Raw genomic sequence first — 26008 nt, 5'->3', positions numbered from 1 at the left:
TAATGAGGGTTGGCAGTTACTCCAAATGGATTGTGATGTGTATTGCTGATTTGATATTTTTTCTCACCAGATTGGGTCTGCTGGAGTGTTGAGATTCCCAGAAGGGTTAGGGTGCTAACTCCCTGATCTGGTAACTCTTCCAAGAGGTCGCCAGTAAAATAAGGGAGTATGAACTCATTTTGAAAATGGTTTCAATAGTAACTGTATGTTGTTATGCCCTTTGACATTTGTCGTAGAGATAACGTTATTAAGAAAATTGGGATTGTAATAATTTGTCATATAGTCAATGCTTGTCTGTGTGACAATAATGCTAGTACGAACTCGGACCCAGGCGCAGAGAAACACAGCAGGCAGAGGTAAGGGTAAATCCAGAACATTTACTAAGGTCTTCACAGGAAAAAAAACAACGCAATAGCACATGAGCACACTAATCAAAACATGAGACCTAAGCAAAGAGCCCTGTCCACAGAGGAACCTAAATAGCCCGTCAACAGTTGAACCGAGAGGGAAATCAACACAGGTGAAACCAATAACAACAATCAGGGTAACCTGGACACTAGAAACAAAGTATGGGTGCCCTCCAGCGGTAACCTCAGGGAGCACACTCAAAAATGATCTGGATCTCCTGAAACAGAAATTAATTGAACTAAACTGTTGTTCTGATCTGTCTTCTCTTGAGGTTATCATGGAAAGTGATGTCAGATGGTGTGTTAATGCATGTAGGAATATTTCAGCCACAGTGTGTGTGAAACTCAAAACCCTCCGTAACCGGCTGAAATAAGAGCGACAAAGGCGTTCAATGCGACAGTGACTTTTAACACTCCTATCTGAGTATGAGCCATTAACCTGTGTACCGGTGGCAGGAACACACCAGAGTCCTGAGACCGTGCATATGGAGTGAGCGTGGAGAGAGAACATACAAACTTCTCTCATGCTGGTGTGCTGGTGGGAGAAATGGACCAGACAGAATGGTGGTAGCGGCTCAGGTGAGAGACTCGTGTACGTGGGAAAAACGGATGTATCTATTTGGAAATCGGGACATTATCAAGGGCCATCAAATGTGACAGGCAAGAGTTACATGTGCCATGTGCCGTTGGGAAGATGAACTGTAACGCTATCTGACGAAGATACGCTAGAACGATAAGTGCCGGGAAAAGGGGGAGGGGGTCTACACACTGAACAATTTAAACTAAGAATGCATTGAGATACCGATCTTTCCTTACCAGGCCACTCGTGACAGGAAAACAGGAACAAAGGGGGGCTGTAATGAGAAAAGTTATTACCGACAATAAAAGGTGCCATTTATAAATGTACATTTTAACCATGATGATGTGTGCCAGGTTGAGAAGCTTGAATTCTAGTCATAGACTCAAAGTAAGCACTAAGGAATGTCATTCTGAATTTGGGTTGGATAATTTATCAAATGTTTTAGCTATGATTCGGCTACAGTGAGAGAGAGTTGCTGTCAAACTGTGAGGGGTGGGTGCACTGCTCAAATTTGTTAGGCCTAGGGAGGCTCTAGAAACCTTATCTTTAAGTGTCCTCTGAGAGGGAGGTTGTTAGAGAACTCACTGGATGATAGCTTGGGTCAACCATGAATGTTCTTTTGTTTTCTTTTGTTTTACCATGTCAGAATTTTTATGTTAAATCGCATCAATACACAGAGATTGCTGTATGAGTCGGTACAATTAATTGCATACAAGGTTCATAGTCTGTGTCTTGCGATAACACCCAAGGATGAATATGAAGGAGAGGTTATGGAGACCAGCAGCACATGGGTATAGAACGTACCGGATGGACGGTTCTTTACCCAGTCGTAGTAGCATCCAGGGTGGTGTGAATTATTAAACATACTTTTTCAAGTCAATATGTTCTTAGGTTTTGAGGAACAAAAGAGTGATCATTGTTCCAGAGGAGGGACTGATGTATATTAAATAACTGATTTGAGAATGTTGTAGTATGTTTATAAACGTAGAAGTGCAGTAAGAGTAGTGACTATTGTGTTATGGGTTAGATGGAATGATATATTGGGCTCCCGAGTGGCGCAGCGGTCTAAGGAACTGCATCTCTGTGCAAGAGGCACCCCTACAGTCCCTGGTTCGAATCCAGGCTGTATCACATCCGGCCATGGTTGGAAGTCCCATAGGGCGGTGCACAATTGGCCCAGCGTCGTCCGGGTTTGGCCGGGGCAGGCCGTCATTAACTGACTTGCCTAGTCAAATAAAGGTTACATATATGTGCAAATGTATCTGTAGCAGGAGGCGAGGTAAACATGAGGCCTGTGGTTGAGACAGAATGTTTACATAGGGCTGTTAAGTGGGATGGAATGTGACTGGGGTGTAGATCTGTGGGGCCTCATAAATTAAGGTTGTGGGAATAGAGTGGTATCATTCCCAGAGACTATGTATATTGTTACAGGAGATAACTCGTAGCAGAGGTAGGACAGCTAACTGCACAATATAGGGACTATTATGTAGTTAAACTGAACATTACACAGACCCAGATCATGGTGAAAGTAGCAGAGATTGTTTTGGCATTTCAGACACTTGTCAACTTTCAAGAAACCTGTGACTCAGAGTTTTGTTAGGTTGGATATTATTCCAACGTCATTAATCTCTTTCCCAATTTCAAACAGCCAGTGAACACTTGACAGATTCCATGCAGTAGTTACCAACAGCAGTCGCTGTAGGGACAGCAACTGAAGGAGGCTATAGACATGGGCCATGTTAGTAGTAGCAGGGTTACTTTAGTAGCATTGTTGGGATATCATTTAATGAGGACTAGTGCCACATGGCTTGGTAGATGGTAACTGAGAGACCGATGGGAGTACCGGGGGCTGTTATTCACGTCACAAATTAGAGATCTTGCCATAATGGGAGAGTCTATGTTGTCAGGAAATGACCCATGCATTGCAGCACACATGAGGCATATGAGGAGCAGGAGATAACCAAGGGCACAGGCTGAATTCTGGAGATTGAGTGTACATCAAGATACACCAGGCGGGGGCGTTGGGACAGTGTTGGTCTAGTCCTCACACAGTCCTTACAGCACCTGCAGCGGTAAAGATTGTCACGTCTCTCCGCGGTGGGTGCAAACTTCTCATGTGAAGTGAGATCCAGCTGTTTAATGGGTTAGCTTGAAGATGCCATGACAGAGGAAGCAGAGATAAAGAGAGAAAAAAAGGACTAAATTCCACTGTAGACATGCAGATGGTTGGGTCTGGGAGCCACTTTAACTGCCATAGTTGGGTTGGTTGCTTAATTGGTTAATGCGTCCTATAAAAGGACAGATGTTGGGGTAATTGTACTCTGGACAACATTCTGAAGGAATTGATGTGAAATGTAGTGTAGCAGTGATTAGGGCTACGCACTTGCTTATCAGGTGACGTGCCTGTCAGGTGGCAATGGAGGAGATGGGGAACAAAGTGAAAATGACATGGCCTGGGAACACCTCTCAGAACCTGTGGCCGGAAAGGGGAAGACTGGGAGAAAGCATAAGGAGGCTTTTTAGGGCTTTCATTTTTGCCAAACTCAGTAGAAAAGTATATTGGAGGCATAGAGTCAGGCAAAGAGAGAGTGGGAATTTTCATGCTATCAGACTTTGGGTTTTAATGCAAATATAATTATGCATAGCTTACCACATTGTTATGTTTTGTGTTTCTCGTTGCTTTTAAAGTCTTGTGCTATCACTCTCTTAGGAACCAGAAGGAGAAAGTTGAAATGGAAGAAGTCAACGGCTCAGTGTTCTATGAGAAATGGAAATAGATTGTGTATGTTGTGATCATAGAACAGAGGCCATAAGTCTCTGAGTTTGCAAACCTCACGGTGAATGTTAATCACGTTTATTTTTTGTGTTCATGTTTTATTATCATTGTTTGTCAATTTATAAGTAATTTTAAGTTTATGTAATGTTGAACAGTATGATGTCAATTGTTCAAAAAGGGGGACTGATAGGTTTGGATTTCTGAACTTGAAACGTTATTAATCATTAGTTGTAATAGAGACCTGAGGGGTGTCATAGCCGAGGGGCTACACCAGAGGTTCATGGTTAAGCTTGGAATGTAGGGAAAGCGATCACGTGGCAGGCATTGATAAGGGGAGAGAGCCATGGATTAGTGATGAAGCTGGTTGAGATCAGGTTACGTTAAAGGAGAAAGAAAAAATTATGGCCAGTATCACTTAGTTTCCTGCCTAGCAATAAAGATACAATGTTTGTTCAGATGTGTAGGAGGAGACTCAGCATAGGACAAAGGGTTAAATGTCAGTGCTTGTGTGAATATTTGTTGGTCTAATGCAGCTGTATTGATCCTCTAGAAGAACAAACTTGGTTTGAGCTTTCATAGTGTCCGTAGAGTTTTTACTCTGAGAACTAGAACCTAACAATATGCACGTCAATCTCTCATGGCTCAAAGTAGAAGAGCAATTGACTTCATCACTACTTATAAGAAGTGTTGACAAGCTGAATGTACCGAGCTGTTTGTTTAAACTATTAGCACACAGCTCGGACACCCATGCATACCCCACAAGTCATGCCACCAGAGGTCTCTTCACAATCCCCAAGTACAGAGTATGGGAGGCGCACAGTACTACATAGACCCATGATTACATGGAACTCTATTCCCCATCACGTAACTGATGCAAGCAGTATAATCAGATTTAAAAAAACAGGTAAAAATACACCTTATGGAACAACGGGGACTGAAGAGACACAGGTACAGACACACGCATACGCACACAAGCGCTAGCACACGCACTCTACACACACGTACATTGTAATATTGTTGTATGGTGGTATTATACATTTTGTACTGTAGATTTGGAGTGGAGTAATAATGTTACAGGATGTACCGTTTTATATTTTGTTTGATATGTAAGTGCCTTAGGCAGCAGTTAATGGGGATCCCTAATAAATACAAAAACATCTCAAATCCTATTTCTGCTGGGATGGAGGAATTATCTGGTTGCTGAACTAGATGATCAGGACAGTCTAGGGTACTATTTGCCCGTAGAGGTGAAGTATTGCGATGAGCTATACCACTGTACTTCTGATTCTATTTCAAAAGGAAAGTTAAAACCCTCAGCCATGAGGTCACTGAGAAGGACCAACAGTGATAGGGGTATCATCTGAAAGAGACTGACATGTAGGAATGGAACATGTCCACCGGGGCAGGGATATTTAGACACATTCACTAGCATATCACCCACCGCCCGTCGGGAAAGTCCGCCTACACCACGGTGAGATACGGTACAATGTTAGCTGTAAGGTAGGTAAAGTGCACTGTACACATCTACAGTCGGTGGTTATCTTGCACATTTTCATAAGCATCTAGCTAACCACATATCTTTGACCTAATCAAAATAGCTTGTTAGCAGCTAGCAAACAGGGTTTACCTTATCGCACATCTCCAGCGACGCCTCTCGCTTACAGAGGTTGGAAAATGATAAAATGCACGTGTGCTTCTTGGGGTACTGGTTACAATCCATAGCTGTTACGAGAATTAAGTTATCAATGTTCTTAAACCGAACTTCAATGAAACTACTCAGTCTGCCCCCCCCCCCCCCAGACTGTGTAAGATTCTGGTTGAATGAAGCAGACAGATACCCAGCCTACAAGGGTCAAAACCTTTATTTATGAGAGCTCTGAAAATCCTTACAATGTACAAAGCCTTTTATATTAACACACACACACACACACACACACACACACACACACACACACACACACACACACACACACACACACACACTTACATCAGTAGAGAACTCCACCCCGCTTTAGGCGGCTGTATTTTTCCACAGTACACATACATTCCTTATCAACCTTGCCACCTGTCTTCTAATCTCCTGCCAACTAAGCCGTTCCCAGGCCGTTGTTTCTCTCCCTAACTTAGGGAGGCTTCTTCTCCTGTTCCTTTCCCAAGGTCGTCTTATCAACTCTGCCCTGCTCATTTTGAAGTGGTAACAGTGTCTTAGTCTTAGCCCATCTACTCACACACAGTATTCGATTATAGTTTTTAACATATTATTATAGCCTTATAATTACCTAATACATTTCAACAGGTTATATGGTTTCTGAGTGAAATAATTTAGTCAAACCTTTAATCATATAATTTCCATTACAATAGCACAGAGCGATACTTGCTTCTGATTGACGCAGAGACCTAAGTTAGCTACAAAAGGCCAGGCTAATACAATTTTGGGGGGGTAATTAAAACATGCTAAGATAGCTAGCTAGGTCATTTGAAAACGCTAAACAAGAATACACACAATATCAATTATTTACATGAAAAACAAAAAAGGCTATAATATATACTTACTACTTGTCGATGAGTTTGTATGGAGAAATGTGGAGGTTTTCCCCAAACTGTGCCTTGAGCGATGATGTCAAAACTTGCGACAGGATGTGCAGTTTTGATAGCCACATTAACAGTTAACTAGTATTTCTTTTTTTGGGGGGGGGGGGGGGGTAATTACAGGCAAATATATTGATAAAAGTTAGCTTTTCCAAGCGAGATTTGCGCATGATCAACATCACACCAGGGTAAGCCTACGCGAAACACAGGCCTTATATGAAGAAGTTCTAAAATCCCCTATGGAAAAATTATTGCCGTAAAAACTATTGGAACCATTTTTGTGTTTTACAGCTAGGTTTTATGGGTATTATGACTAATACTGTGGTACTCAATTGTGTATGCTAAGCCCCTCCCACCAATTTGAGTTGATTGAATGCAGGTGTATATGTGTTTGGGAAGAGAGGCAGTTTGGAGTGGAAAGCAAGAGTAAATTTGCTAGATTTTATACTTTTAACTTTTTTGCCTTGTTTTATACTTTTAGTTCATGTCCTGATTTTAACCACTGCATTTATTCAAATAAATGATCCATTAGAGTATTTAATAGGTTGTTGTTTTTAGCAGAGATCACTTTCTCTACATCCAAGACTCTTTTCATTGCTCAGCCTGCCCTGGCTCTCTCATCTACAGCAACAGCACCTCCCACCGGTCATGTCTAGATGGAATCCAGCTTCTTTCTGTATTTTTTGCATTTTAGGTAACCCTAGCTCCTTACCTAACCTGCCACGTTTATTCTCCTAACCTGCTGCGTAAATTCTCTTAAACCTGCTACGAAAGGTCAATTCTGAGAAAAGATGGATCCCTTCCAGCCATGACCCTCCCAGTCCCAGCAAGGGAGCCCCTCATTGGGGGGGCGGGACCAATCGCCACGCAGCACCACCTCTCCATCACTTTGTAGTTTCCAAGGCAACGGGCAGGGCCGTTCTCCTGAAAGGCGCCGCATCATCATCATTATCATCCATGCAGGGCTGGTCGAGAGGAAGCAGGAGCTAACAGCCCAGCAGTGGGTAACATCAAGCACCTCCTTCTATCGCTTCATGTCGCGCTGCAGCACAGTCTCCGTCAACACTCAGTAAAAGGAAAATGATGTGGACGCGAAAAGGGATATGGTAGGTAGGTGCTGGGTTTTCTGTGCTCTCAGTGTTTGACTGTTGTGTTGCGTTAGTTATGTGTTTTACAAGCAGGCAGTGGGGAGGATGTGTGTAATCCTCTCAAGCAGGCTGATTTAATGGGCTGTTTGATGCTAACACCATTAGAATGAGAGAGAGAGGCAGCTTTGCTAAAGGGGCCTGGCGGCCTGCAGAGCTAAGGGTCTGCCTGCCGCATACACAAACGCCCCAGCCCTAGCCCCCAGCTGGGATGGACAATAGCTGGATCATTACCTCTTTTTACTAGCCATAGCCTGTAGCTATATGCTGCTACCACCGTTAGCTGTTGCTCCTTTTATGGGATGTGATTGTCATGTTCTCCACCCATCTCTCTAGGTCTAGGATGTGTCGGGTAGTTCCCTTCCTTTTGCAGGAGCATGACGAAACAAAAGGCCCAGTGAGTGTTAGTTAGTTAATACCCCCTGCCACACAACACTTTCATCCCACCCTTTCCTCTCCTCCTACATAGCTGCTTTTTAATCCCACCCTGAAAGGGAAGAAAAAGGTTTGTCTGAATGTTTCTTCCCAGTAAATGCTGAGCAGGTGGGGAGGGCACACCTTAATATCTTCTTCATCATTGCTTTGGCCTGGCTAGCCTCCCTCAGTGTCAGAAGTACTGCACTAAATAAGGAACAGGGTGCCATTTGGGATGCAGTCTGGACCTCCTTAACATCATCCATCATCCATCATCCAACAACATCCAGCACAGCCACAAAATCTGTCCTTTTCATTATGACAGCATGGGATTAGTATGGGTCTTGGCTCAGTATCCTTGCTAGGCCTTTATGTTATTATTAGCCTAGCTAGCCTGTTGAGCCTTGGCCATGTGCTGCAGTCCTTGTAATATGTTATCCAATGTCCATGTTATGGCCTGGTACTGTATGTTATTATTAGCCTAGCTAACCTGTTGTGCCTACAGTATTAGCTGCAGTCTCTCGAGTTTCCTTATGTTACAGCCTGGTCCAGGACGGTATGACGTGTTTTGGAGGTGTGGTGTCAGATTCAGGAACCATTACTGGAGCGCGTCCCCTGTGTCCTAAACCCCACCTCTTTCCCCACCCCTGATCACGACGGGATGGGAATTAAGTGGGGAGGCGTGTGTGTGTGTGTTGGTGGTGTCTCAGGTGAGGAGGAGGATGAGATGCGGATTCTCTCTCTCGCTCTCAGCCCCAGAATCCTCTTTGAAGCTTTCTGTTATTATTGTTGCTTTAGATCTCACAGGAAAGAAACACTTGTTTGGAATGGAGTTCATTGAGCAGATTGGTTGAGGTTGGCCCTATTTATCTCATAAACGCAGCACTTGCCTTGAATCCTTGTATGATATGTCTGTTGTTTACCCAAGTACCCTTATTGGTGATGGTAGTAGCCGTTTCATGATTTGTTTCATAATGACCTCATACAACTGAATAAAATATATTTTACACATTTTGCCCTGTCATGCAATAGCTGCATGCTATTTATCAGTTATAAGGGTAGTTTGTTTTCAATACTAAATGTGCCTGTACTGAGAACATGTTTTTATTGTATCCCTCTGCAATACATGAGTAACACATTTGTTGTTTTTCCTTTCGCACTGTATAGAGCAGTGCTCTACAACCCTGTTCCCGGAGAGCTACCCTCCTCTAGGTTCACTCCAACCCTGTTCCTGGAAAGCTTCTCCTTCTTCTAGGTTCACTCCAACCCTGTTCCTGGAAAGCTACTCCCTTCTCTAGGTTCACTCCAACCCTGTTCCTGGAAAGCTACTCCCTCCTCTAGGTTCACTCCAACCCTGTTTCTGGAAAGCTACTCCCTCCTCTTGGTTCACTCCAACCCTGTTTCTGGAAAGCTACTCCCTCCTCTAGGTTCACTCCAACCCTGTTTCTGGAAAGCTTCTCCCTCCTCTAGGTTCACTCCAACCCTGTTCCTGGAAAGCTACTCCCTCTAGGTTCACTCCAACCCTGTTTCTGGAAAGCTACTCCCTCTAGGTTCACTCCAACCCTGTTTCTGGAAAGCTACTCCCTCTAGGTTCACTCCAACCCTGTTTCTGGAAAGCTACTCCCTCCTCTAGGTTCACTCCAACCCTGTTTCTGGAAAGCTTCTCCCTCCTCTAGGTTCACTCCAACCCTGTTTCTGGAAAGCTACTCCCTCCTCTAGGTTCACTCCAACCCTATTCCTTGAAAGCTACTCCCTTCTCTAGGTACACTCCAACCCTGTTTCTGGAAAGCTACTCCCTCCTCTAGGTTCACTCCAACCCTATTCCTTGAAAGCTACTCCCTTCTCTAGGTTCACTCCAACCCTGTTCCTGGAGAGCTACCTTCCTCTAGGTTTTCAGTCCAACCCTGTTCCTGGAGAGCTGCCCTCCTCTAGGCTTTCAGTCCAACCCTGTTCCTGGAGAGATGCCCTCCTCTAGGCTTTCAGTCCAACCCTGTTCCTGGAGAGCTGCCCTCCTCTAGGCTTTCAGTCCAACCCTGTTCCTGGAGAGCTACCCTCCTTTAGGTTTTCAGTCCAACCCTGTTCCTGGAGAGCTACCCTCCTTTAGGTTTTCAGTCCAACCCTGTTGGAGTGAATTATTATATGCATTATAATTAATGGAGATTTTTAGGAGAACACGAGGAGAGGATCTCAGCAATAAAAGAGTTATAAAATGAAGATCCTACATCTGTGTGGCTTGGTTTGGCTTGACTAGGTTAGGTTAATCACGTGATGTGTGTCAGGATACATTAGCATAATAACAGCTGGATACTAGCCTACAGGACAGGGGTGATTAATTGATGAGTTCAGGGGTTAACAAACTATTGATTGAGATGAATACAGTAAAGATAAGACCTCGGGCAATGAAATGAGAGCCTGGTGACATTCTGTCAGGATACATAAACAACAGAAGGAGTATAGAGGAGTAATAAAAACATATGTACACACAATACAAATTATGAGTATGTAAATTGGGTCTCAAGTGAGTAGATAGCCTATCTACTATTTGAGTCAGATTTGTCTGGTTCTGGTCAATAGTTTGGTAAAGTAAGTATTTACCAGGGTTGGGGTCAATTCCATTTCAATTTCAGAAAGTAAACGCAATTCCAAATGTCCTCATTGAAGAGCATTGAAGAGAGTTGGAATTTCAGTGTACATCCTGAATTGACTGGAATTAAAAAGGAATGTACCCCAACCCTGGTATTTACTAAAACATGTTCAAACATGCAACATTCATATTTACCCTGTATGTACAGGACATACCAATAGCAGCTATACTGTTTATTTTTTAGAGCTTTACAGTACAGTGAGCATGGGTATCCAATCAGAATGGCCCATGTCAGAGCAGGAAAGGACTGACTGGCCACCATTATCTCTTACCAATGAATTATTGAACAGTGACTGACTGATCTTGCGCAAAGCAGACAGGCAGGCATGCCTCTGATTGAGTCCGACCTAGACATAGCAGGTGTGTGTGTGTCTGTCTGACTTCCACGCCATGTCACAGTGAGCCCCTCCCTCCTCCTCCTCCTCCTCTACTCCTTCCCTCTCCTCTCCCCAGCCTGCCAGGCTCCCTCTGCTGAGCTGAGGCCTGCTGGGAGGCTGAAGGGGTTTATACTGTTCAGTTGAATGCTGCTGTAGCATGACTTCAATTATCCACATTGATTCTAAACTAATCTCGGCAATCCAGAACCAAATGTTGTTCCTGAGAACCCTCTTATACTTTAACCTCCCGACAGAACATTCCAACATTTTAGTTTGTTAGGAGAGGATATTACTAAATGAGGTTGCTATTCAACCAAATACAGTATTATGATAAAATAAATGTAAACATGCATTTTAAAAGCGGGCTGGCTCATTCTGTAATGCCAAGCCAGAGAAAACAACGTTGTGCCACATAAAAAGACGTGCAAGCATCCATTCACAAGCGTTAATGATGTCAGAGAGAGAGGGAGAGAGAGAGCGCAGTCAAGGTTAAAGCCTTCCTTTGCTAGCCCATTGTATCATCTCTACCTATCATTGTCTTAACAGTAACTAGATACCACTGTGCACACAGAGAAATTTGCTATACTATGACCATGATAACCTCAGCCCTAATCAGAGGAGATCTATCTGTCCCACTGTAGGGAGGGAGAGAGTGAGAGAGAGGATACGAGGAGAGGGGGAGAAAGAGAGAGAGAGACAGCTGGAACTACTCAACCTGAACCATTGTGGGGGAGAACACCGCTTCCGGCAGAACTGCTGCTGCTGCCAGAACTAGAGTGTGATGAAGGTCACAGAGAGGACCTTTCCCATCACTAGCTTTCATGACCCTTCTTTCCCATTTCAATATATTACTTTTCATCAGCACAACCAATTATATTGACTTATAAGGAAAATGAAAGTTTGGTTTTATGGAATGGAAGAATAATAGCTAAAATCACAAACTTGCTAATGTTTTACACTAAATAATTGACATTGAACAAATTCTTCTGTGTTTAAATGTTGGCCTACACCAGTGGTACTCATTGCGTGGCCCACAGGCCGCATGCAGGCCACGCAATGAGTACCACTGGCAACAATGATACAGTTTCAATTCAAGGTGTTTAATGCAGGCCTGAATCACTTCATTGAATATATCTATTGTTCTCTGGACGGCAGATAGATGGCAGTATAGTTCAGCTGTTGAACAGAAAGGCCGAAATAGAACGTTTGCTGAAATAGAACGCAACTGCTCAGCTACAGCGACTGACACATATCAGTTTGCTACTAGCTAATTTTGCAGTCTGGTCGACATGGATCGATTTATTGTGAAAAAGCAACTTAAATCTATTGACAATGAAAATGAGGGGGAAGAGCTGCAGAACAATGTGACAGCTACAGTATGAACTAACAACCACTGGAGAACCAGGAAAATCAGGAAGATGGCGCCAGGGAAATGCAGCTAGCTAACGTGGCTCCGGTGGCTAAGAGAAGGATACAGTCGATTCAAGAAGAACACAGATAGTTCCAAGAGAAATGGACAGACAAGTATTTTTTTGTACTGCATGATGGGACTAGCTCACTTTGTCTAATTTGCCAGAAGACAGTCAATTGTTTTAAACGAGCAAATTTAGAGCAACATTTCCAGTCACACCATGTCCACTTTGACAAAACATATCCACCTCAAAGCAACCTCAGAAACAACAAAATATCGCAACTCAAGACAGCTCGAAGGACAACAACAAATGATGGACAGATCTAGCAGTGTTGCATAGAAAACAACAGAGGCAACATATGAGATTGCATGGATACTCGCGAGAAACAAGAAGCCCATCACAGACGTAGAGATTGTCAAAGAATGTTTTTTGGCCTCAGCCAAAATATTGTAAGCTGATTTTACAAACACGGAAGCTCTTTTAAAGCAAATTAAGGGACTGCAACTCTCAGACTTGATCATAACAAGACACATAGAAGACATCAGCGAGGACATCGGTTAGCAACTGATTACTGACATATCCGTGGTGCCTTGTTTTTAGTATTGTGCTTGACGAAAGCACTGATGTAAGTGACATTGCCCAATTATGTGTTTGGGTCCACTTCCCTCAAAACGAGTCGTTCAGAGAGGAACTTATGCTTACTGCCCCTTCAGGGACAAACAAGAGGAGAGGATATTCTGAAAGCTCTTGTTACTTTTTTTGCTGATAATAATATTGACTGGTCTGTCACGTCGGTTGAAAGGAGAGGACCAAGGTGCAGCGTGGTGAGCGTACATATTATTTTTATTAGAAAAGACGCCGAACAAAACAATAAACATTACCCAACAAACCGTGAAGCTAAAGGCTATGTGCCATAAACAAAGTCAACTTCCCACCACACAAGGAGGGAAAAGGGCTACCTAAGTATGGTTCCCAATCAGAGACGATAGACAGCTGTCCCTGATTGAGATCCATACCCGGCCAAAACATAGAAAATAAAGAACATAGAAAAAGGAACATAGAATTCACACCCTGGCCTACCCAAAATAGAGAATAAAAAACCTCTCTATGGCCAGGGTGTGACAGTACCCCCCCAAAGGTGTGGACTCCGGCCGCAAAACCTGAACCTATAGGGGAGGGTCTGGGTGGGCTTTTCTCCGTGGTGGCGGCTCCGGTGAGGGACGCAGACCCTGCTCCACCTCTGGCACGGGCCACTTAGGTGGCGCCTCTGGAGCGGGGACCCTCGCCACCGACCCAGGACCGGGCACCGACTCTGGCGGCTCCGGACTGGGCGGCGACTCTGGCGGCTCCGGACTGGGCGGCGACTCTGGCGGCTCCGGACTGGGCGGCGACTCTGGCGGCTCCGGACTGGGCGGCGACTCTGGCGGCTCCGGACTGGAGGGCGACTCTGGCGGCTCCGGACTGGAGGGCGACTCTGGCGGCTCCGGACTGGAGGGCGACTCTGGCGGCTCCGGACTGGAGGGCGACTCTGGCGGCTCCGGACTGGAGGGCGACTCTGGCGGCTCCGGACTGGAGGGCGACTCTGGCGGCTCCGGACTGGAGGGCGACTCTGGCGGCTCCGGACTGGAGGCTGTCTCTGTCGGCTCTGGACTGTAGGCCGTCTCTGTCGGCTCCGGACTGTAAACTGTTGTCGGAAGCTCCGGACGGGGAACTGTCGCCGGAAGCTCTGGACGGGGAACTGTCGCCGGAAACTCTGGACGGGGAACTGTCGCCGGAAACTCTGGACGGGGGACTGTCGCCGGAAGCTCTGGATGGGGAATGCGCACTGGAGGCCTGATGCGTGGGGCTGGCTTTGGAGGCGCCAGACTAGTAACACGCACCACAGGGCTAGTGCGAGGAGCAGGAACAGGACGTACTGGCCTGGGCAGGTGCACTGGAGGCCTGATGCGTGGGACTGGCTTTGGAGGCGCCAGACTAGTAACACGCACCACAGGGCTAGTGCGAGGAGCAGGAACAGGACTCACCAGGCTGGGGAGACATGCAGGAGGCCTGGCTCTGGGAGCAGGCACAGGACTCCCTAGGCTGGGGAGACCTACTGGAGGCCTGGTCCGTGGAGGAGGCACAGGATAGACCGGGTTGTGGGGGAGCACTGGAGATCTGGTGCGTAGGCTTGACACCACTCTTCCAGGCTCAATGCCCACTTCCGCCCGGCACGGGCAGAGCGCAGGCATAGGACAAACTGAGCCCTCCCAGCGCCCCGGAGACACAGTACGCAGAGCCAGCGCAGGATACCCTGGGCCGAAACGTCGCACTGGAGACCAGACGCGCTGAGCTGGCACAATCCGCCCTGGCTGGATGCCCACTCTCGCATGGCACTTGCGGGGGGCTGGCATATAGCGCTCCAGGCTATGAGCGCGTACTGGAGACACCGTGCGCTTCACCGCATAACACGGTGCCTGACCAGTCCCACGCTGCTTCCGGTAAGCACGGGGAGTTGGCTCAGGTCTATCGTCTGACTCCGCCAAAACATTTTGGGGGCTGCCTCTTCACCTCCTGAAATGGAGGATATAATGCCTCATACCTCCGTCGTTCCCTCTTAGCTTCCTCCAGCTCCTCCTTCAGGCGCTGGTACTCCCCAGCCTGGCTCCATGGACCCTTACCATCTAGGATCTCCTCCAATGTCCATGACTCCTTTTTACCACGCCGTTGGTGGTGGGAAGTTCTGTCACGTCAGTTGAAAGGAGAGGACCAAGGTGCAGCGTGGTGAGCGTACATATTATTTTTATTACAAAAGACACCGAACAAAACAATAAACACTACCCAACAAACCGTGAAGCTAAAGGCTATGTGCCATAAACAAAGTCAACTTCCCACAACACAAGGAGGGAAAAGGGCTACCTAAGTATGGTTCCCAATCAGAGACAACGATAGACAGCTGTCCCTGATTGAGAACCATACCCAGCCAAAACATAGAAAATAAAGAACATACAAAAAGGAACATAGAATGCCCACCCTAGTCACACACTGGCCTACCCAAAATAGAGAATAAAAAACCTCTCTATGGCCAGGGCGTGACACGGTCAAATCTGGCATCTGTGTGCACTGACAGCACCCCAAACATGCGAGGGAAGGAGAAGGGACTCATAGGCCTGATGAGAAAGAGAGGATATTCCCAAATGTGTCACGTTTCATTGTATCATTCATCAGGAAGCTAAACAGACTGTGACTTAGAATGTGATGCAGCAAGTCGTCAAATCCGTGAATTTCTGCAAGCAAGGGGAGAGAGGAGCCGGAGCTGGATGATCCACAATGGAAATTATAGCTGGCTTTTTTTAATTGACATCACCTGAACACGGTGAATCTACAGCTCTAAGGGAAAGCTAAAATTCAGTGTAAAATGCTGCGTCTGGTCACAGCATTTCAAAAAGTCACCACACTGTTCATACCTGACAGACAGTTTGTTCATTTCCCAAAACTCAGAGCAGTCACCACATCCAACCCAGACATACTGCAACATTTAGCTCTGATGTATTTGTGCGTGTGTTGGAAGAGTTGAAGTTTCAGTCAAGATTCAATGGTATCATGGAGTACAAGCAGTTTTTCAACTTCATTGAGAACCTCTTTCATGTGCCAGTTTCATCTCTGACCCAAGTCATCACAGCCCTCTGTCCTGACCGTGCTGGACTAGAGAGTGAGATAGTGGAGCTGCAGGCAAATGACACATTGCAAGGTGAACTAAGATCAGGTGTTACCCATTTCTGAAGCAGTGTGTGCAAAAGGTGACATCATTTTTTGTCAGCACTTATTCATGTGAAGCAACATTTTCAACAATGAACATTGTGAAACAAAAACAGAGAAACAGACTGACCAATGCACACCCGGATTGCCTCACAAGGATAGCAACAACAGACTATACATTTAGAATGAATTCAGTCAAGGAGCAGAAGGGACCTTTTTGCTCATCCAACTACTGAGGTAACCCATGATCAAACCCTTTTTTTCTCTCCAATTTCTGCCTAAAATGACAAACGCAAATCTAACTGCCTGTAGCTCAGGACCTGAAGCAAGGATATTAATATTCTTGATGCCTTTTGAAAGGAAACACTTAGAAGTTTATGGAAATGTGAAATTAATGTAGGAGAATATAACACATTAGATCTGGTAAAAGATAATACAAACAAAAATAAATAAAAATTCATCTTTGAAATGCAAGAGAAAGGCCATACATTCAGATAGGAGTCTAGCTGTAATTTAGATTTTGGGCACCATATGGCAGCAGTGTGTGTGCAAAGTTTCAGACTGTGGCCAAAAAGCCATACCTTCGACATGGAAACAAGGCCAAGCGACTCAACTATGCACGAAACCCAGGAACTGGGGTGCAGAACTTTTGGGGGAAATATTTTGCTGTAGCAAAAGGCAGTTTGTTCGCTGAAGGGCTGGAGAGTGGTACACAAATGAGTGTCTGCAGGCAACAGTGAATCATGGTGGAGGTTCCTTGCAAGTTTGCGGCTGCATTTCTGCAAATGGAGTTGGGGATTTGGCCAGAATTAATGATCTCCTCAATGCTGAGAAGTACAGGCAGATACTTATCCATCATGCAATACCATTGGGGAGGCATCTGATTGGCCCCAAATGTATTCTGCAGCATGACAACGACCCCAAACATACAGCGAAAGTCATTAAGAACTATCTTCAGCGTGAAGAAGAACAAGGAGTCCTGGAAGTGATGGTATGGCCCCCACAGAGCCCTGATCTCAACATCATCGAGTCTGTCTGGGATTACATGAAGAGAGCGAAGCACCTGAGGCTGCTTAAATCTACAGAAGATCTGTGGTTAGTTTTCCAAGATGTTTGGCCCAACCTACCTGCCGAGTTCCTTCAAAAACTGTGTACAAGTGTACCTAGAAGAATTGATGCTGTTTTGAAGGAAAAGGGTGGTCACACCAAATATTGATTTGATGTAGATTTTTCTTCTGTTCACTCACTTTGTATTTTGTTAGACATGTCAATAGATTATATTTATCAACTATTTTTGAAAGCATCTTTATTTACATCTTTTTTTCACACCTGCCTAAAACTTTTTCACAGTACTGTATATAAAAATAAAAAGTATTCAGACCCTTTATTCAGTACTTTGTTGAAGCACTTTTGGTAGCGATATGACGCTACAAGCTTGGCACACCTGTATTTGGGGAGTTTCTCCCATTCTTCTCTGCAGATCCTCTCAAACCTCTCAAGATGGATGGGGAGCGTTGCTGCACAGCTATTTTCCGGTCTCTTCAGAGATGTTTGATCGGGTTCAAGTCCGGGCTCTAGCTGAGCCACTCAAGGACATTCAGAGACTTGTCCCGAAGCCACTCCTGCGTTGTCTTGCCTGTGTGCTTAGGGTTGTTGTCCTGTTGGAAGGTGAACCTTTCGCCCCAGTCTGAGGTCCTGAGCACTCTGGAGCCTGGTTTTCATCTAGGATCTCTCTGTACTTTACTCCGTTCATCTTTCCCTCGATCTGGACGAGTGTCCCAGTCCCTGGCACTGAAAAAAAAACACAGCATGATGCTGCGACCACCATGCTTCACTGTAGGGATGGTGCCAGGTTTCCTCCAGATGTGACGCTTGGCATTCAAGCCAAAGAGTTCAATCTTGGTTTCATCTTGTTTCTCATGACCACCTTTAGGTGGTTTTTGGCAAACTCCAAGCGGGCTGTCATGTGACTTTTACTGAGGAGTGGCTTCTGTCTGGCCACTCTACCAAAAAGGCCTTATTGGTGGAGTGCTACAGAGATGGTTGTCCTCTGCAAGGTTCTCCCATCTCCACAGAGGAGCTCTGTCAGTGTGACCATCGGGTTCTTGGTCACTTCCCCTGACCAAGGCCCTTCTCCCTGATTGCTCAGTTTGGCCGGGTGGCCAGCTCTAGGAAGAGTCTTGGCGGATCCAAACTGCTTCAATTTAAGAATTATGGAGGCCACTGTGTTTTTTGGGGACCTGCTGCAGACATGTTTTGGTACCCTTCCCCAGATCTGTGCCTCGACACAATCCTGTCTCAGAGCTCAATGGACAATTCCTTTGACCTCATGGCTTGGTTTTTGCTCTGATATGCGCTGTCAACTGAGGGACCTTATATAGACAGGTGTGTGCCTTTCCAAATCATGTCCAATCAATTGAATTTACCACAGGTCAAGTTGTATAAACATCTCAAGGATGATCAATAGAAACAGGATGCACCTGAGCTCAATTTCAAGGCTCACAACAAACATTTCTAAAAACCTGTATTCGCTTTGTCATTATGGGGTGTTGTGTGTACAGTCGTGGCCAAAAGTTTTGAATGACACAAATATTAATTTTCACAAAGTCTGCTGCCTCAGTTTGTATGACGGCAATTTGCATATACTCCAGAATGTTATGAAGAGTGATCAGATGTATTGCAATTAATTGCAAAGTCCCTCTTTGCCATGCAAATGAACTGAATCCCCAAAAAACCTTTCCACTGCATTTCAGCCCTCCCACAAAAGGACCAGCTGACATCATGTCGGTGATTTTTCTCGTTAACACAGGTGTGAGTGTTGACAAGGCTGGAGATCCCTCTGTCATGCTGATTGAGTTCGAATAACAGACTGGGAGCTTCAAAAGGAGGGTGGTGCTTGGAATCATTGTTCTTCCTCTGTCAAACATGGTTACCTGCAAGGAAACACGTCGTCATTATTGCTTTGCACAAAAAGAGCTTCACAGGCAAGGATATTGCTACCAGTAAGATTGCACCTAAATCAACCATCAAGAACTTCAAGGAGAGCGGTTCAATTGTTGTGAAGAAGGCTTCAGGGCACTCAAGAAAGTCCAGCAAGCACCAGGACCGTCTCCTAAAGTTGATTCAGCTGCGGGATCGGGGCACCACCAGTACAGAGCTTGCTCAGGAATGGCAGCAGGCAGGTGTGAGTGCATCTGCACGCACAGTGAGACGAAGACTTTTGGAGGATGGCCTGGTGTCAAGAAGGGCAGCTGAGAAGCTACTTCTCTCCAGGAAAAAAATAACAGGGACAGACTGATATTCTGCAAAAGGCACAGGGATTGGACTGGGGTAAAGTCATTTTCTCTGATGAATCCCCTTTCAGATTGTTTGGGGCATCCGGAAAAAAGCTTGACCGGAGAAGACAAGGTGAGCGCTACCATCTGTGTCATGCCAACAGTAAAGCATCCTGAGACCATTCATGTGTGGGGTTGCTTCTCAGCCAAGGGAGTGGGCTCACTCACAATTTTGCCTAAGAACACAGCCATGGATAAACAATGGTTCCAACATATCCTTCGAGAGCAACTTCTCCCAACCATCCAGGAACAGTTTGGTGACGAACAATGCCGTTTCCAGCATGATGGAGCTCCTTGCCATAAGGCAAAAGTGATAACGAAGTGGCTCGGGGAACAAAACATTGATACTTTGGGTCTATGGCCAGGAAACTCCCCAGACCTTAATCCCATTGAGAACTTGTGGTCAATCCTCAAGAGGCGGGTGGACAAACAAACCCCCACAAATTCTGACAAACTCCAAGCGTTGATTATGCAAGAATGGGCTGCCATCAGTCAGGACGTGAACCAGAAGTTAATTGACAGCATGCCAGGGCGGATTGCAGAGGTCTTGAAAAAGAAGGGCCAGCACTGCAAATATTGACTCTTTGCATCAACTTTATGTAATTGTCAATAAAAGCCTTTGACACTTACGAAATGCTTGTAATTATACTTCAGTATGCCATAGTAACATCTGACAAAAATATCTAAAGACACTGAAGCAGCAAACAATGTGAAAATTAATATTTGTGTCATTCTCAAAACTTTTGGCCACGACTGTAGATTGATGAGGATTTTCTTTATTTAATCCATTTTAGAATAAGGCTTGCCTTATCCATACATCTTATCCATACATCTCAGGGTAGTGCTCTGGGAAGCAGCCCCAAATCACTTAACCAAAATGATGCTATAGCCAGGCTATTGTGAATCATGGCTGGGCTGGAAATAGATTTTAAATATGGTTAATGTCAATGTTACAGGTTTTACTGTAAAGCACTCTGCTGATATTGAAGTCAGAGACATGGGTGATTCAACTCCCACCATGGTGCTTTGGTGTAGGAAAACAGTGACAGGTGTTACTGAGTCAACTATCCTGGCTAAATAAATACAAATATAATAGATGAATATGTTATGACTGTGTTGTCATATGATATAGCCTTGGCAGAGTTTGGAAAAGGCTGTTTGAGAGAGAGACTGAAATTAGATGCTTGACTGTGTAGATATTCTCTGTAGATATTCATCATCACTGAAACTGGGCAATGACTGTCTTACAATGCTATTTTTAAATGTATATTTATTTCATCTTTATTTACTAGGTAAGTCAGTTAAGAACAAACTCTTATTTACAATGACGGCCTACCCCGGCCAATCCTGGACGACGCTGGGCCAATTGTGCGCCGCCCTATTGGACTCCCAATTACGTCCGGATGTGATACAGCCTGGATTGCTGATATGGATTAAAGATATGTGGTCATCATTGTCATTCAGTACCTGTAGTCTCCTCACTCCCTTCTCTGTAACAAGGATAATGATTTGTGATGATTGGCTTGCCCTACCCAACACTACAGTATACTGTTCGCACCTTGTTTCTCCCCTCGGCTGATTCCACTATGTCTCTACGAACTGTGAACATGACGGGCCTGTGAGACGCATTTTACATTTACATTTACATTTAAGTCATTTAGCAGACGCTCTTATCCAGAGCGACTTACAAATTGGTGCATACACCTATAATATCCAGTAGAACAAACACTTTACAATAGTGCATCTAAATCCTTTAAAGGGGGGGGGGGGTTAGAAGGATTACTTTATCCTATCCCAGGTATTCCTTAAAGAGGTGGGGTTTCAGGTGTCTCTGGAAGGTGGTGATTGACTCCGCTGTCCTGGCATCGTGAGGGAGATTGTTCCACCATTGGGGTGCCAGAGCGGCGAACAGTTTTGACTGGGCTGAGCGGGAACTGTGCTTCCTCAGAGGTAGGGAGGCGAGCAGGCCAGAGGTGGATGAACGCAGTGCCCTTGTTTGGGTGTAGGGCCTGATCAGAGCCTGAAGGTACGGAGGGGCCGTTCCCCTCACAGCTCCGTAGGCAAGCACCATGGTCTTGTAGCGGATGCGAGCTTCAACTGGAAGCCAGTGGAGAGAGCGGAGGAGCGGGGTGACGTGAGAGAACTTGGGAAGGTTGAACACCAGACGGGCTGCGGCGTTCTGGATGAGTTGTAGGGGTTTGATGGCACAGGCAGGGAGCCCAGCCAACAGCGAGTTGCAGTAATCCAGACGGGAGATGACAAGTGCCTGGATTAGGACCTGCGCCGCTTCCTGTGTGAGGCAGGGTCGTACTCTGCGAATGTTGTAGAGCATGAACCTACAGGATCGGGTCACCGCCTTGATGTTAGTGGAGAACGACAGGGTGTTGTCCAGGATCATGCCAAGGTTCTTAGCACTCTGGGAGGAGGACACAAGGGAGTTGTCAACCGTGATGGCGAGATCATGGAACGGGCAGTCCTTCCCCGGGAGGAAGAGCAGCTCCGCCTTGCCGAGGTTCAGCTTGAGGTGGTGATCCGTCATCCACACTGATATGTCTGCCAGACATGCAGAGATGCGATTCGCCACCTGGTTGTCAGAAGGGGGAAAGGAGAAGATTTTGTGTGTCGTCTGCATAGCAATGATAGGAGAGACCGTGTGAGGATATGACAGAGCCAAGTGACTTGGTGTATAGCGAGAATAGGAGAGGGCCTAGAACAGAGCCCTGGGGGACACCAGTGGTGAGAGCACGTGGTGCGGAGACAGCTTCTCGCCACGCCACCTGGTAGGAGCGACCTGTCAGGTAGGACGCAATCCAAGCGTGGGCCGCGCCGGAGATGCCCAGCTCGGAGAGGGTGGAGAGGAGGATCTGATGGTTCACAGTATCAAAGGCAGCAGATAGGTCTAGAAGGATGAGAGCAGAGGAGAGAGAGTTAGCTTTAGCAGTGCGGAGAGCCTCCGTGACACAGAGAAGAGCAGTCTCAGTTGAATGCCCAGTCTTGAAACCTGACTGATTAGGATCAAGAAGGTCGTTCTGAGAGAGATAGCAGGAGAGCTGGCCAAGGACGGCACGTTCAAGAGTTTTGGAGAGAAAAGAAAGAAGGGATACTGGTCTGTAGTTGTTGACATCGGAGGGATCGAGTGTAGGTTTTTTCAGAAGGGGTGCAACTCTCGCTCTCTTGAAGACGGAAGGGACGTAGCCAGCGGTCAAGGATGAGTTGATGAGCGAGGTGAGGTAGGGGAGAAGGTCTCCGGAAATGGTCTGGAGAAGAGAGGAGGGGATAGGGTCAAGTGGGCAGGTTGTTGGGCGGCCGGCCGTCACAAGGCGCGAGATTTCATCTGGAGAGAGAGGGGAGAAAGAGGTCAAAGCACAGGGTAGGGCAGTGTGAGCAGGACCAGCGGTGTCGCTTGACTTAGCAAACGAGGATCGGATGTCGTCAACCTTCTTTTCAAAATGGTTGACGAAGTCATCCGCAGTGAGGGAGGAGGGGGGGGGGGGGGGGGGAGGGGGAGGAGGATTCAGGAGGGAGGAGAAGGTAGCAAAAAGCTTCCTACGGTTAGAGGCAGATGCTTGGAATTTAGAGTGGTAGAAAGTGGCTTTAGCAGCAGAGACAGAAGAGGAAAATGTAGAGAGGAGGGAGTGAAAGGATGCGAGGTCCGCAGGGAGGCGAGTTTTCCTCCATTTCCGCTCGGCTTCCCGGAGCCCTGTTCTGTGAGCTCGCAGTGAGTCGTCGAGCCACGGAGCAGGAGGGGAGGACCGAGCCGGCCTGGAGGATAGGGGACAGAGAAAATCAAAGGATGCAGAGAGGGAGGAGAGGAGGGTTGAGGAGGCAAAATCAGGAGATAGGTTGGAGAAGGTTTGAGCAGAGGGAAGAGATGATAGGATGGAAGAGGAGAGAGTAGCAGGAGAGAGAGAGCGAAGGTTGGGACGGCGCAATACCATCCGAGTAGGGGCAGAGTGAGAAGTTTTTGATGAGAGCGAGAGGGAAAAGGATACATGGTAGTGGTCGGAGACTTGGAGAGGAGTTGCAATGAGATTAGTGGAAGAACAGCATCTAGTGAAGATGAGGTCAAGCGTATTGCCTGCCTTGTGATTAGGGGGGGAAGGTGAGAGGGTGAGGTCGAAAGAGGAGAGGAGTGGAAAGAAGGAGGCAGAGAGGAATGAGTCGAAGGTAGACGTGGGGAGGTTAAAGTCACCCAGAACTGTGAGAGGTGAGCCATCCTCAGGGAAGGAACTTATCAAGGCGTCAAGCTCATTGATGAACTCTCCAAGGGAACCTGGAGGGCGATAAATGATGAGGATGTTAAGCTTGAAAGGGCTGGTAACTGTGACAGCATGGAATTCAAATGAGGAGATAGACAGATGGGTCAGGGGAGAAAGAGAGAATGTCCACTTGGGAGAGATGAGGATTCCAGTGCCACCACCCCGCTGGCTCGATGCTCTAGGGGTATGCGAGAACACGTGGCCAGACGAGGAGAGAGCAGTAGGAGTAGCAGTGTTATCTGTGGTGATCCATGTTTCCGTCAGCGCCAGGAAGTCTAGGGACTGGAGGGTAGCATAGGCTGAGATGAACTCAGCCTTGTTGGCCGCAGACCGGCAGTTCCAGAGGCTGCCGGAGACCTGGAACTCCACGTGGGTCGTGCGCGCTGGGACCACCAGGTTAGAGTGGCAGCGGCCACGCGGTGTGAAGCGTTTGTATGGCCTGTGCAGAGTGGAGAGAACCGGGATCGACAGACACATAGTTGACAAGCTACAGAAGAGGCTACGCTAATGCAAAGGAGATTGGAATGACAAGTGGACTACACGTCTCGAATGTTCAGAAAGTTAAGCTTACGTTGCAGAAAATCTATTGACTAAAATGACGAAAATGATACAGTACTGCTGGCTGGTGGAGTAGGCTAGCTAGCAGTGGCTGCGTTGTTGACTTTGTTTGACCGTGTAGCTGGCTAGGTGTAGCTGGCTAGGTGACCTCGATAGTTTCAGTACTACACCTTGTCATGATACAAAAGCAACTTTGTAGCTAGCTAACATAACACTAATCAAGACGTTCCTTTGTAATGTATTTTAGTTTCTACAGTGTTACTAGTTGGCTGGGTTAGGAAAAATGGCGTCGCGGGGGACGGCAATAGCTGGCTAGCTAACCTCGGTAATTACTAAACTACACAATTATCAAGCTATGACAAAGACAACTATGTAGCTAGCTAGCCAACACTGCACTAGTCAAATCGTTCCGTTGTAAAGTATTGGTATCTACAGCGCTGCTAGTCGGTAACGGTTGGCTAGCTGTTGGCTAGCTAGCTAGCAGTGGATTAATGATGACTAGGTGTGTTGACTACGTCTGGCGTCGCGGCTGGCTACTTACTAATAATTACTCTAAACTACACAATTATCTTAGATGCAAAGACAACTAAGTAGCTGGCTCACTAACACTACACTAGTCAAGTCGTTCCGTTGTAATGTAATAGATAGTGCAGCTAGTCGGTGGAAGTTGGCTGGTTGGCTAGCTAGCAGTGTTGACTAGCTAGCTAGCAGTGATGACTACGTTAGGAGGACGAAGATAGCTAACTTCGATAATTACTCTAAGCTACACGATTATCTTTGATACAAAGACGGCTATGTAGCTAGCTAAGAAAAGAAAAGAATTGCTCGGATCAAACAAATCAAACCGTTGTAATGTAGTGAAGTGTAATATTACCTGTGGAGTGAAGCATTTGGCAACAGCAGCCAGGGGAACGGGACAGAGAAAGAGCTTGACCCATTTCAGGATTGCTAATTGACTCATCAAGGGACAGAGTGTTTCAGATTCTTCAGAAATGGTGATTAGGTCTAGTTTACAGTGACTGTCACATAAAATAGCACTTCGCTGATACACACACACACGAAGATTGTTCGTTTTGGATGACTCGTAGCCTGTAAAAGCATAATATCTATGAAACTGTAGTTTGTTCAATATGTGGGGGGAAATAAGCATGATGTCACCATAAACAGAAGCCTTATTGTATTTTCCTTTTAATGAGGATAAGTCATTATTTTTACTGACTGTGCCCACTGATTGCCCTGAAGGCTTCTATACTGCAGTGCTCACACTGGTTCTATATATGTTTTCCTTTGTTTCAAAATGTATGGCTGGCATCAGCTATCCTACTACATAGTAGCAAGATGAAGTTGCCTTTAGATGCTGATCTAAGGCCAGATGTCATTTTCAGTCTTTAATGGTTAAGATTTAGATTGGTGGTAGGGTAATCTGATGCTAGATCAGTGTTTATGGGCCCTTTAAGAGGCTGAGGAGGGTCATTAGCCGCATACAGCCCAGAGTGATGTAATAGCTCTGGAATAGACAGGGCCTCATTCAGCAAACCACGCATGGTGGTGGTGGTGATCATGGTGGTGGTGAACATGATGGTGACGATGCACATGATGATGCAAGTCTTGGCTCATAGACATCCACATGGCTCACCGGCACCGAGTCAAAGTGGTCCAATTCTCATCCTAAAATAGCCTAATTGATGAAAAAAAACATCAAATCAACAGTGGCATTATTTTCAATGAACTCTGCAACTCTTCCAACTATTTACATTTTTCACAACTGCCACCA

The 26008-nt window shown here is 46.0% G+C and overlaps 1 protein-coding gene across 1 annotated transcript in view; it reads left to right on the top strand.

Moving 5' to 3' along the window:
- The first annotated feature begins 7229 nt into the window (after positions 1 to 7229).
- The window catches only part of LOC115161786 (A-kinase anchor protein 6), a 238109-nt gene continuing 219330 nt past the window's right edge, over positions 7230 to 26008 (top strand). The window contains exon 1 of the mRNA XM_029712567.1: positions 7230 to 7458. The gene's annotated coding sequence lies outside the window, so the exon portion shown is untranslated. The remainder of the gene's footprint in view (positions 7459 to 26008) is intronic.

This window comes from Salmo trutta, chromosome 25 (assembly GCF_901001165.1).
Source record: "Salmo trutta chromosome 25, fSalTru1.1, whole genome shotgun sequence".
Taxonomy (NCBI): Eukaryota; Metazoa; Chordata; class Actinopteri; order Salmoniformes; family Salmonidae; genus Salmo; species Salmo trutta.
The sequence above is the reverse complement of the archived record's forward strand: the minus strand, read 5'-3'. Positions and strand labels throughout refer to the sequence as shown.